At 43.7% G+C, this 14,116-nt stretch overlaps 1 non-coding gene across 1 annotated transcript; it reads right to left on the bottom strand.

The window, feature by feature from the left end:
• Positions 1-2,656: 2,656 nt before the first annotated feature.
• LOC119856447 lies at positions 2,657-2,844 on the bottom strand. The gene has a single exon (XR_005293298.1). It is a non-coding gene; the product is annotated as a U2 spliceosomal RNA (small nuclear RNA).
• Positions 2,845-14,116: the final 11,272 nt, after the last annotated feature.

Below are 14,116 nucleotides of genomic sequence, written 5' to 3'. Positions count from 1 at the left end.
GACGGCTTGTAGTCCATCTTTGTGTGGAATGTTGGTGTAGAGGGCTTCTACATCCATAGTGGCTAGGATGGTGTTTTTAGGAAGATCACCAATGGACTGTAGTTTCCTCAGGAAATCGGTGGTGTCTCGAAGATAGCTGGGAGTGCTGGTAACGAAGGGCCTGAGGAGGGAGTCTACATAGCCAGACAATCCTGCTGTCAGGGTGCCAATGCCTGAGATGATGGGGCGTCCAGGATTTCCAGATTTATGGATCTTGGGTAGCAGATAGAATACCCCAGGTCGTGGCTCCAGGGGTGTGTCTGTGCGGATTTGTTCTTGTGCTTTTTCAGGGAGTTTCTTGAGCAAATGCTGTAGTTTTTTTTGGTAACTCTCAGTGGGATCAGAGGGTAATGGCTTGTAGAAAGTGGTGTTGGAGAGCTGCCTAGTAGCCTCTTGTTCATACTCCGACCTATTCATGATGACGACAGCACCTCCTTTGTCAGCCTTTTTGATTATGATGTCAGAGTTGTTTCTGAGGCTGTGGATGGCACTGTGTTCTGCATGGCTGAGGTTATGGGGTAAGCGATGCTGCTTTTCCACAATTTCAGCTCGTGCACGTCGGCGGAAGCAGTCTATGTAGAAATCCAGGCTGCTCGCACTGTTCTCAAAGCCAGCTCCTCTCTGTGAACTAGGGGAATCATTGGGTCAAGGGAGTACTTCTGAATTGTTTAAAATTTGACTCCCCAAAGAATTCCCTCTACACCCTAATTCTTTCCATTTAAAGAAATCTTAAGTAGGCAGCAGCAACAAGGAAATGTAGGGACCAGCCATATCCCTCCTGCTCCTCCCGCTCCTCACCGAGAGTATGAGTGGTGCCAGAGGCAGCAGCAGGAGCGAGAAGCTCTATGCCACACTAATAGAGCTATATGAATAACTACAATGGGCAAAGCAGCCATAGACTTCTTCTCCCATTATCACTAGTGGCACCAGGCCTCATAGGCAGTGCATTTTTCCCCCCTACTGTGGAACAGCTTTAACAGGAGAGACTGAAGCAGCCTCAAATGAGAAGATCCCATACCTCAGTGTTTGCGTACCATCCTGAGAGGCGGGAGACACCTATTCAAATATTGTCTCCCCCTTTGCCTGAAGGGGGAATTGAACCTGGGTCTCCCACATCCTGGGGGAGTACACTTACCGCTGGGCTAAAAGTTAGACAAGAGGTATCACCATCATCCCCAATTTTGTGTAGAACACGGCAGGTGCCAGGATAATTCATCCTTTCAACAAACAACTTAGGCACCTAAGCTGCCTGACTCCAGGAGAGGGTTTCCCAGTTGTGGATCACCAACTGAGGGCTTGTACACACTAGCGCTTACTTCAATATAATTTAAGTCACTCAGGGATGTGGAAAAACCACCCCCTGCGTGACGTAAATTACACCGACCTAAGTGCCAGTGTGGACAGAGCTATATCAGCAGGAGAAGCTCTCCCACCAACATAGCTACAGCTGCTTGGGGAGGTGGAGTACTAGCAGCACGACAGCAGCACAACTACATCAGTGCAGCTGCACTGCTGTAGCGATTCTAGTGTAGACTAGCCCTGAATTAGGTGCCTAAATCCAGAGTGGAGGCAGGCATCTATCTTCAGAAACGGGGAGGCGCTTAGGACACACACCTCTCCAGCATCTTCCAGTGGCTAGCTTAGGTGGCTCCTTGCCCAGCGGGTTGGCTTTTGGGGATCGCATTCTTAGGTGCCTATCTCTTCCCATTTGTTGTACAGGGAGCCTAACTGGGGCTTTGTGGGTGGCAGAGTTGTTCCTGCAATGTTCTAGGCACCTAAAAATTAGAGGTTGTGACACTCAGAACCACAACATATAAGTCCCTTTGTGGATTCAGGCTCAAGAGCCTGATTTTCAGAGTTGGGGAGCACGTGTAGGATTTGTGGATACTCAGCATTTCTAAAAATCAGGTCCCAAGTAGGCTTGTTAAGAAGAGAGGACTTCTAATTTTAGATAAGCATGATCTCAAATGTGCAAAGTCTGGAGTGTAAAGTAACAAAAGGCGTGTGTGTGAGGGAGGGGATAAAATGCTACCAGAAAGAGATGGTAAGGACACCAGGTGACAGGGTTGGTTGGCTGAGATAATTGTGGTATTTGTAGCTTATTTCCAAGTAAGTTATTGATTTCCATCCCCAAATCTCCCACTCCACTAACTTGAGAGGTTGGGGAGGAAGAAAAATAATAAAAGGACATAACCCTCAGCATCACCCGTGAATTTCAAAGGGAGGAACAAAATGTTCTCTTTATTTCAGGTTTCTATAGCACCCATTGCCATAGCATAACAATACTAAAGGATCTTAGCAATATCTAAGAGAAAGAAGAAAACAAATAATGAAATGAATAAATATGATATATTCTTGCCTGACACCCTCTATCACGTGTCCTATGGCTAAATCTGCTACACGTTAGAGTGTGCTGCAGACAGACCTGTTAAAAATTGATGAGAAGTGCAGTGATGGACAGGCAAAAATGTATTTAAGAATGTGTCCCCCCTTCTCTTTTCCAGCTATTCACAGCTCAGCTGGCCAACGTCAAAGATTGAAATAGCTCATGCACTCACACATCAAGAGGGCTGAAAATTAATGAGAGGTTGGAGGAGGTTGCGCTGGTGGGCTCCCCTTTTTTTTCCCGTTCCTGGAGGCACTGCAATACCAGATCGATGCATGGGGTGGACAGAGCAAGCTCCTATTCCATCCCCGTTTCAAAAATCAATTTAATATATAGTCCTCAAATAAAGGACATATCAGATATTAAACCAATAAGAACGGATATAAGCAGATGATTTTCTGATAGGAGGAGATATGTATTCTAGGTCTTCAGAGTTCAGAAAAGTCTTATTAATAGGCTTGTTCATGGAAGTTCCTATCATAAACATCATCCTTAATGTAAAGGGTTCTGTCAGTCTGTGTGATGCAAACCTTCCAACACCTGTTGAGTTAGTAAATAATCTAGCTAGAAAATGTGTTAGATTTCCTTTTGTTTAATGGCTGTTAAAATAAGCTGTGCTGGAGGGAATGTATATTCCTGTTTTTGTGTCTTTTTGTAACTTAAGGGTTTGCCTAGAGGGATTCTCTATGTTTTGAATCTGATTACCCTGTAAGGTATTTACCATCCTGATTTTACAGAGGTGCTTCTTTTACCTTTTCTTTAATTAAAATTCTTCTTTTAAAAACCTGATTGATTTTTCATTGTTCTTAAGATGAACAGGTTCATCTTAAGGTTTGGGTCTGTGTTCACCTATACCAACTGGTGAGGATTCTTATCAAGCCTTCCCCAGGAAAGGGGGTATGTAGGGCTTGGGGGGATATTTTGGGGGAAGAAGTCTCCAAAATGGTTTTTTTCCCTGTTCTTTGTTTAAAATACTTGGTGGTGGCAGCATACTGTTCAAGGACAAGATAAAGTTTGTACCTTGGGGAAGTTTTTAACCTAAGATGGTAAGAATAAGCTTAGGGGGTCTTTCATGCAGGTCCCCACATCTGAACCCTAGAGTCAGAGTGGGGAAGGAACTTTGACAACCTCGTAATTCAAGATTCCCTAAAAGGAAAACCTAACCCTGTACTCCAGGGGTCTGCATAGCGAATGGGCATTAGTGGGCTGGGAGTAGAAAGAAAAGGAGAGGATATGTGGGATGTTGCTACACAGATTATTCTGGATGCTTTGACTGCCACTCATGGAACAATCCCTTCTCCCTCCCCCGCCCCCGCAACATTCTGCCCCCCCGCCCTCCTGCCAGTCAGCCAACAGAGCACACTAAATTTAAGAGGCAAGAAATGTGTAAAGTTTGCAAATAATTGTATACACACATACGCCAATAAAAGCCAAGCCACTGGCAACAAAATAAATTAGTATACAGTATTGCAAAAGCTAGGGTGCATAAACTCATAGCGGACCAAATAGTCATCTTAGAAGCTCCAGCAGGAGGTTTTAATTGATGTCATGTCTGAAAACAAATAAACAAAGCTTTTAAAATGAAAACACTAGGCTTCTAGAAGCTCTTCCCTTTACATTTATTATTTTCAAGCTGCAGAAAACTGTGTTACATAATTTTTACTTCTGAACGCTGGGCACTGAGTCTTCACATGACTGAGGATTGCGTGCCTTGTGTGTTTCTTATCTGATATCAGATCATTATAAGTTTGAGGGGTCTGAATTTTTTTTAAAAAAATGCATCTTGTACTGGAATTGAGATTTCTATTTTTTTTAAACCCATTCATTACCAATCTATTCAAGAAAATCTGTGTCTGCCTGCCCTTTACAAGAATCTCTGTAGTCATGGAATATCTATTAAGCCAACATATTGCAAGAAGGTAAGTCCTATTTTATTAAGACAAAACAGAAGCCACTAGGCAATGGCACACGTCTGCACAGCTCATTGTATGAATATTTTTGCAGTGTCATGCAATCACTTAAATCTTGTCCCTTATTAGAACAAATTATTAAACATCCTTCAAAACTGAAATAAAATATGACCATAGGTTTGTATGCATACTGTTGCTGCCTCTTTTCATGTGTTCTACAAAGGAAAAATGTAAACCGTATTTAATGCAATAGCATTTAGTGACCCTGTATTTGAACTAACGGATGCATTATTTTCTTTGAAGTAGGTTTTAGCTGGGAATCTTTTACCTGAACACTGTTTTTATTCAATTTTCTGAAGGCCTTTTAGTCTGGCTCATTTCTCTCTCCTTATCCCATGAAACCATCAATAGTCATTCTATTCACTACAGTGAGACCTTCTGATAGAGCCAGAACTGATCAGCTGCAGGCTCCACTGCTTCCAAAGCCAGCTAACAAGCAACTCATGATTCTAGCAGAGTTTCCTGGATGTTAGGTTAACCAGGGGCTTTCTGGACAGCATTTCTACCCCCTTTGTCCTGACAGAGAACTCCTCTCTACTAAAATACAATTTGAACAGTATTACAAAGGCAAATCACAGACTGATTTAAGGAAATAAAACATTCCCTGGGTTTTAAATATTCTTGTTTCTGTTACCAGGTAATCTCTGTTTAAACATTTCCTACCAGAATGAGTTACTTATTCTGCAGTGGTGTTGTAGCTGCCTGGGTTCCAAGATATTAGAGACTCAAGGTGGGTGAGGTAATATCACCCACCTTGTCGTTTTACTTGTTCTGCAACATTTCAGTATACAACACTGCACTTAAAATCATTTTAAAATATAACACACTCGTGAAGACATGAACATCCATTTTCTTATAACTAGGTTAAATAAATGAATCTTAAAAACTGTACTGCAGTTCACAGCAAGTTTGTTAGGTGCCTCAAGAAACAACAATGATCTCATTTGGTTTACAGTGAATCTAGTGTTCATGAAAACTTGCTAAGTGACAGATGTGGAAATAGAAGTCCACTGAAGACAACAAGGGTAATGGCAGTGCAATAGACGCTCTCATCTTCATGTCCAGCTGCCTGCCTGCCTGCCTAAACGCCTGTGCATTGTGCAACACAGCATACGCCATTTCCAGTAGGGCTGCAACCTTCCCTCCCCCATAAGCTAGCAGGGCAGAGTACCTTAAGAGGGAGTTTCAGAGTAGCAGCCGTGTTAGTCTGTATTCGCAAAAAGAAAAGGAGTACCCGTGGCACCTTAGAGACTAACAAATTTATTAGAGCATAAGCTTTCGTGAGCTACAGCTCACTTCATCGATGAAGTGAGCTGTAGCTCACGAAAGCTTATGCTCTAATAAATTTGTTAGTCTCTAAGGTGCCACAAGTACTCCTTTTCTTTTTACTGACTGTTTTAAGTGCCTTTTCTCTTTTAAGAAAGCTACACACAAAAGCTTATGTTAAATTTAACACTGAGATTACAATTTCAAACATTCAAATCATAGTAACCTTAACTCACCAACATCACAACTAGGGTATGGAATATTTTGGATGATCAGCTATGCTGGTTAGTGTATCTAGTGGGCCTGATCCTGCCTTCAGGTATACGCTCACAATTCCATTAGGATTTGCATAGATGCACCAGCCGAAATTGATCTTATCTCTGAAACATGGGATGAGTTCAAGTAACTGAGAATTGTAATGTATGAAGATTCTTTACCTTTGCACGTTAACATTATAACATCAGTGTTGCATTAAGTTGCATTTTTGTAATTTTAATAAAAAGAAGCTATAACATATTCTAGCTGTAATAAATCGGGAGCTAGAGAAACAAATTATATTCCAGTCCACACCCCTCAGAGAAATGGATGTCATTTACTAGGAGCCCTCAAAAAGAGATTCCCTAATTGGAAAAACATCCTTTTCAATCACAAGTAGCTGAGCTAAAGTGTGTCCTCAGAATATCAATGTGAGCTGAAGCTATTAAAATGTCATTGTTAACCTTTTTTTAAAATCTAATTTAATTAGAAAATAATGATTAGAACATTCTCACTAGAAGGAAATGCCCATTTCAAATGTAATTCTTGTAAACTCTCAATTGCAAAGGGTAGCACCTTGAAGCCACTATTAGAAAAGGTTTAGCATGTGGACAATGAGATTGCATTTTCCAAATATTGTGATTAACTTTTAGTTTTTAGTATTAGAGTTAAATACTGTAGCATGCTTAAGGGCAGGGACAATCTACTTGCCAGATCACACCTAATAAGATGTTTTTGCACATACCAGCAGCTCCTAGGCATAATCAAAAAAATCGGACCAATCAATATCCTTATACCCTGTCCTTGTTTTTTTCAGAACAAATGACAGCAGAGATGTTTGTGAGTTGAGTGAAAAGGCAGCACTACAGATTGCAAGCAATCTTGGGCAAAAGGGGCAGTTCTGCATTTAAACCTTAGAGAACAATGACCTGATTCTGCACTGCCTTGCACCATTAGTCAAGGGAGTGCACAGATGATTTGGTAGCATTTTACACCTGCATTTCATTCATTTTGCCCAGATGAGAAGGAATACACAAGGTGCAAAGCCATGGAGAAAGAGTTGCTTTTAACTTCTGGGGATCTGCACAAAACAGGAGTAACGAGAACTACCATATTAAACATGAACAAACCAATTGGGGACAAACCTTTCTAGGGTATAATGCTGCATGCTAAACCAAGAGGCACTGGGAGGCCTACAGCCAGAACGGTGTAATGTCCTTGAGAGATCCCCACCACTTTCCAGACCCTAGAATAAGTGAAGTAGACAGCCCCAAAAGTATCTATCCCAAGTTTTATACTATATGTGGTGTATACGGGGCAGGATACTTTGAGAGTTGAATTTCTTTCAAGATAGATGATTGATGTGTATAAATCTGCTCGCACTTGCTTTAAAACAGTCTTACTTTAACTACTGGACTGCCAATTATTAAGGCAAAATGTGTATTTTTCTACCTGTGCCACTATCTTAACTCAATATAGTATTCATCTAGGGTTGCCACCTCTGAGGTACAAAACCACAGGACACCCAGGATGTTCCTGAGCCCATAAAAACTGGACAGCTGCCAGTATGTACTGAGCATCCCTATAGACTTCACAGGACAGATACTTCAAAAAAGGGATGATCCCAGAAAAACGTGGACACGATGCCTATAATCATGAGTTCTTTCCAGCTCTGCAAAAAACTAGATGAATTCGTGCTTGGGGGAAGTAACATGATAGTACTATAAGGGCACAAACAGAGGTGCAAGGCTTTAAAAATATCCCTTTAATACCTAGAGGATGGTTTTTTTTTTGAGCCCAGGTAGGTACTTTCTAACTGCTGGATTTAACTTCTAAGGCCAGTAATGTCTTTGAGAGGAAGAAAAATTTCACTTCTGTCCAGTCAGTTTTCAGCAAAGTTCTTTAGAGGAGTCTTTAATAGACTTCAGAGTAGCAGCCGTGTTAGTCTGTATTTGCAAAAAGAAAAGGAGTACCGGTGGCACCTTAGAGACTAACAAATTTATTAGAGCATAAGCTTTCGTGAGCTACAGCATCCGATGAAGTGAGCTGTAGCTCACGAAAGCTTATGCTCAAATAAATTTGTTAGTCTCTAAGGTGCCACCGGTACTCCTTTTCTTTTAATAGACTTGTGTCTCCTTGCTTGCTCGTCACAGACACACAAAATGTGTAATGTTAGAAAAGACTGTAATCCTTACATTAGCAACAGCTTTTCAATTTAGAAGTAGATCATTCTGTGGCCCCTGTTCAGCTAGGTACTTAAGCAAGTATGTACCTTTCAACCTGTGCATGGTCTAGGATGGCCATTTGCGCATTCCTAGAACAATAGACATTCTGGTATTTCAGGGGTGGCCCGCCCGCACCAAAGTGACTTTCTATGCATGGGGTGTGCAAGGTTATGCCACACAGGGGGTACCATTTTAAAAAGCACCCCGTCCCCAGCAGCGTGACCTTGCACACATGGTGCATGCAAGGTCATGCTGGAGTGGCGCGCTCTTAGAATTGGCATCCCCCATCTGATACTGGACAAAACCATGCCCGGTTTTGTCTTAGTATCAGATAGGAGACAAACTATCCAAAAAGAGGACTGTCTAGTTCAAAACCAGACAAATGGCCTCCCTAGTACAGTCCATACAAGCCTACAGGAGTTTAAGGTGATGCATAAGCTTAAATCCCTTGCTGAATTGGGGCCTGTATGTTGCTATTTCTCCAGTCCTCTGAATGCTACACTTTCACCTTTCTTCATTCAAAATGGGTCATTATGCTGAGACGCTGTGGAGCTCATCTGTAGACTTCCTGTAACCTATCAGCATATTCCACCAATACCTACTGGTAAAGAATAGCAGCAATAGAATATTCCCCAGGGGTAAAATAGTTTCTGAAACTGTGGTATATTGCCTGAAGCCAAAGGCCGATGGCAATATGCACAATCAAAGGAACAATTTTTGCCTGAGGAGGTCTTTTACTGTCATTGCCGTGGAAACTGTCACTAGTTCTGATTGGGTTGGTTTTTTGTTTTTGTTTTTTAATGCTCTGAAGCTCTGCACAAATTATGCACCCAAGTCCTTATGCATGTACAGACTGCAGCAGATAACCATTTATGTGCACTGAAGTTAACTACACTAACCCATAAAAATGGCAGCTATGAACAGGCAACACTGGAGCTGGCTGCTGGCTCTTTTTGCTGGCAGAAGAGGGTCAGAGCTCCAGCTGCCATTTTGAAAGCGAACACATCACATGTGGATGATGCTATCACAAGAAGGCTGTTGCCCTTTCTTAAACACAGGAAGGCACAAACCCGAAGCAAGCTTTGGCAAGAACAAGGAACTCAGACCAGTTTCAAAGGAATGGGTTTGGCTATGGCCTTGGCTACACTTGCGAGTTACAGCGCAATAAAGGAGCCCCGGGTGCACTAGCTCACTACCCGTCCACACTGGCAAGGCACGTACAGCGCTCTGACTCCGCAGCTACAGCGCTACTGGTACTCCACCTCGGCGAGTGGAATAACATTGCTGTGTCCCCGCTGGAGTGCCGCGGCACCAGTGTGGACGCCCTGGTCTTATAGTAAGCTCTGATCGGCCTCCAGAAGTGTCCCACAATGCCTGTGCTAGTCACTCTGGTCACCGCTTTGAACTCTACTGCCTTGCCCTCAGGTGACCAACCGTCAGACGCGCCCTTTAAATTTTCTGGGAATTACAAAATCCCCTTCCTGTTTGCTCAGCCAGGTGTGGAGTGCTCTCAGCGAAACTTTCCAGGTGACCATGCCTCCACACACCAGGAAAGCCCCAGTGTTTGGGGGGAGGAAGTTGTCCAGTCCCAGGTGCGCTCCAGCCATAGGAATTACAATACCTTTGGGCAGATATCAAGAGACATGATGGAAAGGAGCCGTGACAGGGATGCTCTGCAGTGCAGGGCTAAAGTGAAGGAACTGCGGAATGCTTACTGCAAAGCCCGGGAGGCAAACTACCGCGCCGGTGCTGCCCCCGCGACCTGCCATTTCTAAAAGAGCTGGACGCGATACTTGGGGGGCAACCCCACCTCCCCTCCGTGGACCACCATGGACACTTCAGAGCCCACTGCAACAAGGCAGAAGGAGGAGGAGGAGGAGAAGGAGGAGCAGGAGCAGCAAAGCGGGAGCGAGGTTACTGAGGCAGAGGAGACACCCCGGAATCCCTAGATGCATGCAGCCAGGAGCTGTTCTCAAGCCAGGAGAAAGGTAACCGGGTCACAGCAGCCGGTGCCTGGGGAAGGACAAACACCAGAGGAGGTTCCCAGTAAGCGGCTTTTATTTTGAGAAGGAAGTTATTCACTGCTGGCTGTTAAGGCAAGGAGGTTTAGAGGTACATGCATGCCAAGATGCAGAATAGGGTGTTGATGTGCTCTCTCACATCGCAGTAATTGGCCTCACTGATCTCTTCAAAGGCCTCATCCAGAACTTGGGCAATGCGCTTGTGCAGGTTTCTTGGGAGAGCCACTGTGGTCCTTGTCCCAGTCAGGCTAACTTGTCTGTGCCACTGTGCCATGAGGGAGGGGGAACCATTGCTGCACACAGGCAAGCTGCATTTGGCCCCGGGTGGAAGCCGCATTGCAGTAGAAGACCTTCCCTTGCTTCCCAGGTCACCTCAGCAACAAGATATCTTTCAGGATGAACACCTGTGGAAAATGTGGGGACAATGTTCAGTATAGGGGCCCCCTGCTGCTGTTGGCTCTCCCCAAGGCACAGAAACCCAGAGGACAGTACAACTGTGAAATAATCAGTCACGCTTGACCATGTGCTTCCTCACCATTTTGGGGCTCCCGTGGGTTATGTGTGCTCGCTTTGGGACGGGCAAATTATGCTATTGTGTAGACTGTGCTTACCCTTAAGTACGAGGGAATCATTGCTCTGTCTGGTGTGAACAATGCTGCCTCTGTTAATTGTTGCATTTTGCCTTTACAGATGCAACCTTGAGATCTCAGCAGTCCGTGTTATCTCCGGCCGAAAGATTCCAAAGAATCAGAAAGAGGCCACGTAAAAGCAAGGAAGACATGTTGCACGAAGTAATGCAGCATTCAAATAATGAAAATCAAAAAGTGCAGGAATGGCGGGAGAGTAAAATGAGGGTCCGCCAGCAGAATGCGGATCCCTGGCACCAAAGCACAGAGCAGCTGCTAAACATCATGGAGCGCCAAGCAGACTCGATACAGACGCTCGTAGCAATGCAGGCGGAGCTTGTTTCCCAAGCCCAAAAGCGGCATTCCATGGTGGTGAGCATGTCCATGAATGCCACAAGCAAACTCGTGTCATATGCGTTACTCAAGTCGATATCATCATCTGACTCCTCACTGTCACTTTGGATCATAAGAAATAACTGATTGCCAAATGTGATGTGCTGGCAAGACACGTCAGCATACTCCTCAGCAGTTCAGACTCCATTACTGCAAACTGAAAGGGTAGACAGAGCACGCATTACAAAAAATGTTGAAAGATGGCACCAAATGTGGACGGAACCAAAGGGAATGCTGGGATGCGAACCGATGCATCACAGGGTGTTAGGACAGGCCCCAGAATGCCCCGCACTCCCTGCCCCCTTCCCACAAGCCACTGCGCCAGGATGGGAAGAGGTGCTCTGTGGGATAGCTGCCCATAATGCACCGCTCCCAATGCTGCTACAAGTGCTGCAAATGTGGCCACGCCAGTGCACTTGCAGCTGTCAGTGTGGACACACTGCAGCGCTTTCCCTACTAAACTCTATGAAGGTGGGTTTAACTCACAGCGCTCTACATCTGCAAGTGTAGCCATGCCCTACGCTTACATTTTATAGCGCTCTAACTTGCTGGCTCAGGGGTGTGAAAAATCACCCCCATGAGCGCAGCAAGTTAAAGCGCTTTAAAGTGCTTGTGTAAACAGGCTTCGAGTGCTGGGAGCGCTAATCCCCTCATGGAGGTGGATTACCAGGAGCGCTAGGACAGCTCTCTCCCAGCACACTCGCGCTTCAAAGCACTGCCGCAGGAGCACTCCTTCAACAGCGCTTCGAAGTTTTCAGTGTAGCCATGTCCAAAGTGGAAAAGAACAACTGAATATTACTGAATAAATAACATAGTTCTAGCTCTACCACATGGCTTTGTGTCCACATTATATAATTATTCTATAGCCATGGTGCCACCCTCACTTAGTGGTTTTATTATTATTGATATTATTTGTATTGTAAAGCACCTAGTGCCAGGACCCCAGTGTGCTATGTGCTGTGCAAACACAGAACAAAAAGATGGTCCCTGCACCAAGGCCGCTTACAATCTAAGTACAACATACATATGTTATTGAAAACAAAAGGAAATAACAACATACCTGTATATTCCAGTAATATTTAAAATACAGGAGTTTTTTAAACTCCCCATGAATTGAACTGCAGATTGCCTTCTATTAAAAACAAAATTCTGGTGAAACAATCTCTGAAAAAAATATGCTTGTTACAGTGGGTTTATTTTTTCAGGGCTGTGTTTCATACACAAGCTATTGTTTCTGTGTGGTATGCTGTTTCATACTTCATTCTGTTTTCACAATTAACGAACATAATAAGCTCTGAGATAAAATACTAGAACATAAGATTCTCCTTCTGCAGCTAAAAACCTAAAACCAAACAAAATCTGCAACAGCTCACACAGTAGGACCGCAGAGACCAGGATCTTCCACACAGAAACTCGAGCATGCTGCAGTGTTCTCTGCATCTCATCACTTAAATTGTGATTTCAAATGGGAAATCCCCTACGGCCTCCTGAAAGCATATATAATAAATTCTACGCATTATTTATGTAAAAATCTGTCCTGCTGAATCTTCTGCTCTTAGAAGAGACTGTTTTCAAAATGAGGTTTGCCAACAAAACCCCTTTCTCTGACTAAGACTTAACAGAATATCTGAATCGTTACTCTCGATTTATGCATGACAACAGCATAGAAGGAGAAGTCAACTAAGCAGCATTCTCCACTCCAAAAGAACACTTAAGTAATCCCATTCAAGGGAGAAAACAAAAGGGGAATTATGCTGCGTGCACATAAATTAGAGATAAAGCAAACACAACTTGCACTTGGGGATTTGTTAAACAGAGTGACCATTGTTTTAAAGTTAGAGATGTCCTCCTAGTGAGATACATGACATGCTTAGGGTACGACTATGTATTGCCAAATTACCTCAAGGTATTAGTTTACCTGTGACCTGCCTAGTATCCAAAAAATGACTTCCTGTGGTAGGACAAATCAGCACTCAGAGATGGTCTACTATAAGGGTGACCCTACTCTCCTCTCCAAATGGAGTGGCAGATATTAGTCAATCCACATGGAGTAAATGTTATGGATCATATTGTCATCTTTATCCTTTCAGAGAGAAGTGAGGGGCTGATGCATGTGGGAAGCTTTATTTAGCAAATGTGAGCAGGAGTGCTTGAAAAGGATGTGGGCCTGCTCTGTATTAATGGATGAACACTCTGTATGCTATATGCTTAGGGATGTTGTCTGTCTGACTACATAGAATTCAGTCAGAGGGGGCTGCTAGGAAAAAACAAACAATTACTGGAGATAAGACACCTCTAGGTAAACTGATTTAGTTGGGGATTGGTCCTGCTTTGAGCAGGGGTTGGACTAGATGACCTCCTGAGGTCCCTTCCAACCCTGATATTCTATGAAACCACTTCAGCATTGTTAAGAGAATAATGACTGGGCTGTTAATTGGGATGAGCACACCTGCCTTGGTGGTGCACTCCAAGAGACCCAGAAGGGACAGCAGTGCAGCTAACTGCCCACAGATGGCTATTAGGGACCCACCTGCATACACCAATCGTGTCACACATTTTTTGTATAATGATATACAAAGGGTATACAAATTTGGCCCTTAAAATGGGATGAGAGACTTTTCCCTAAATCTTTACTAAGTTCAAGAGATTCAAGCATAGTATCTTAGGGCAACTGGTGGCAGAACAGATGGTTTTCTGAGTGAAAAGCATTTTTCCACTGGTAATATATTTTTTCTCACTACACCTCAGTGTCCATCCTCAGTATCTCAGCTGAGCATTGGGGAGATCTGCAGTGAACCAGCAGTGGAGCCATTCCACAGAAGCTATTCCAGGCCAATGGCTGGAGTAGCCTCTATGGCCCTCGAATGTGTATGCACGTACACATATACACACCCCCATTTATAGAGAAAATAGAGCAAAGAATCTAGCTCTGCCT

This window comes from Dermochelys coriacea, chromosome 5 (assembly GCF_009764565.3).
Source record: "Dermochelys coriacea isolate rDerCor1 chromosome 5, rDerCor1.pri.v4, whole genome shotgun sequence".
NCBI classification, from domain to species: Eukaryota; Metazoa; Chordata; order Testudines; family Dermochelyidae; genus Dermochelys; species Dermochelys coriacea.
Note: the sequence above shows the minus strand (reverse complement) of the source record. Positions and strands in the feature narration are given on the sequence as shown.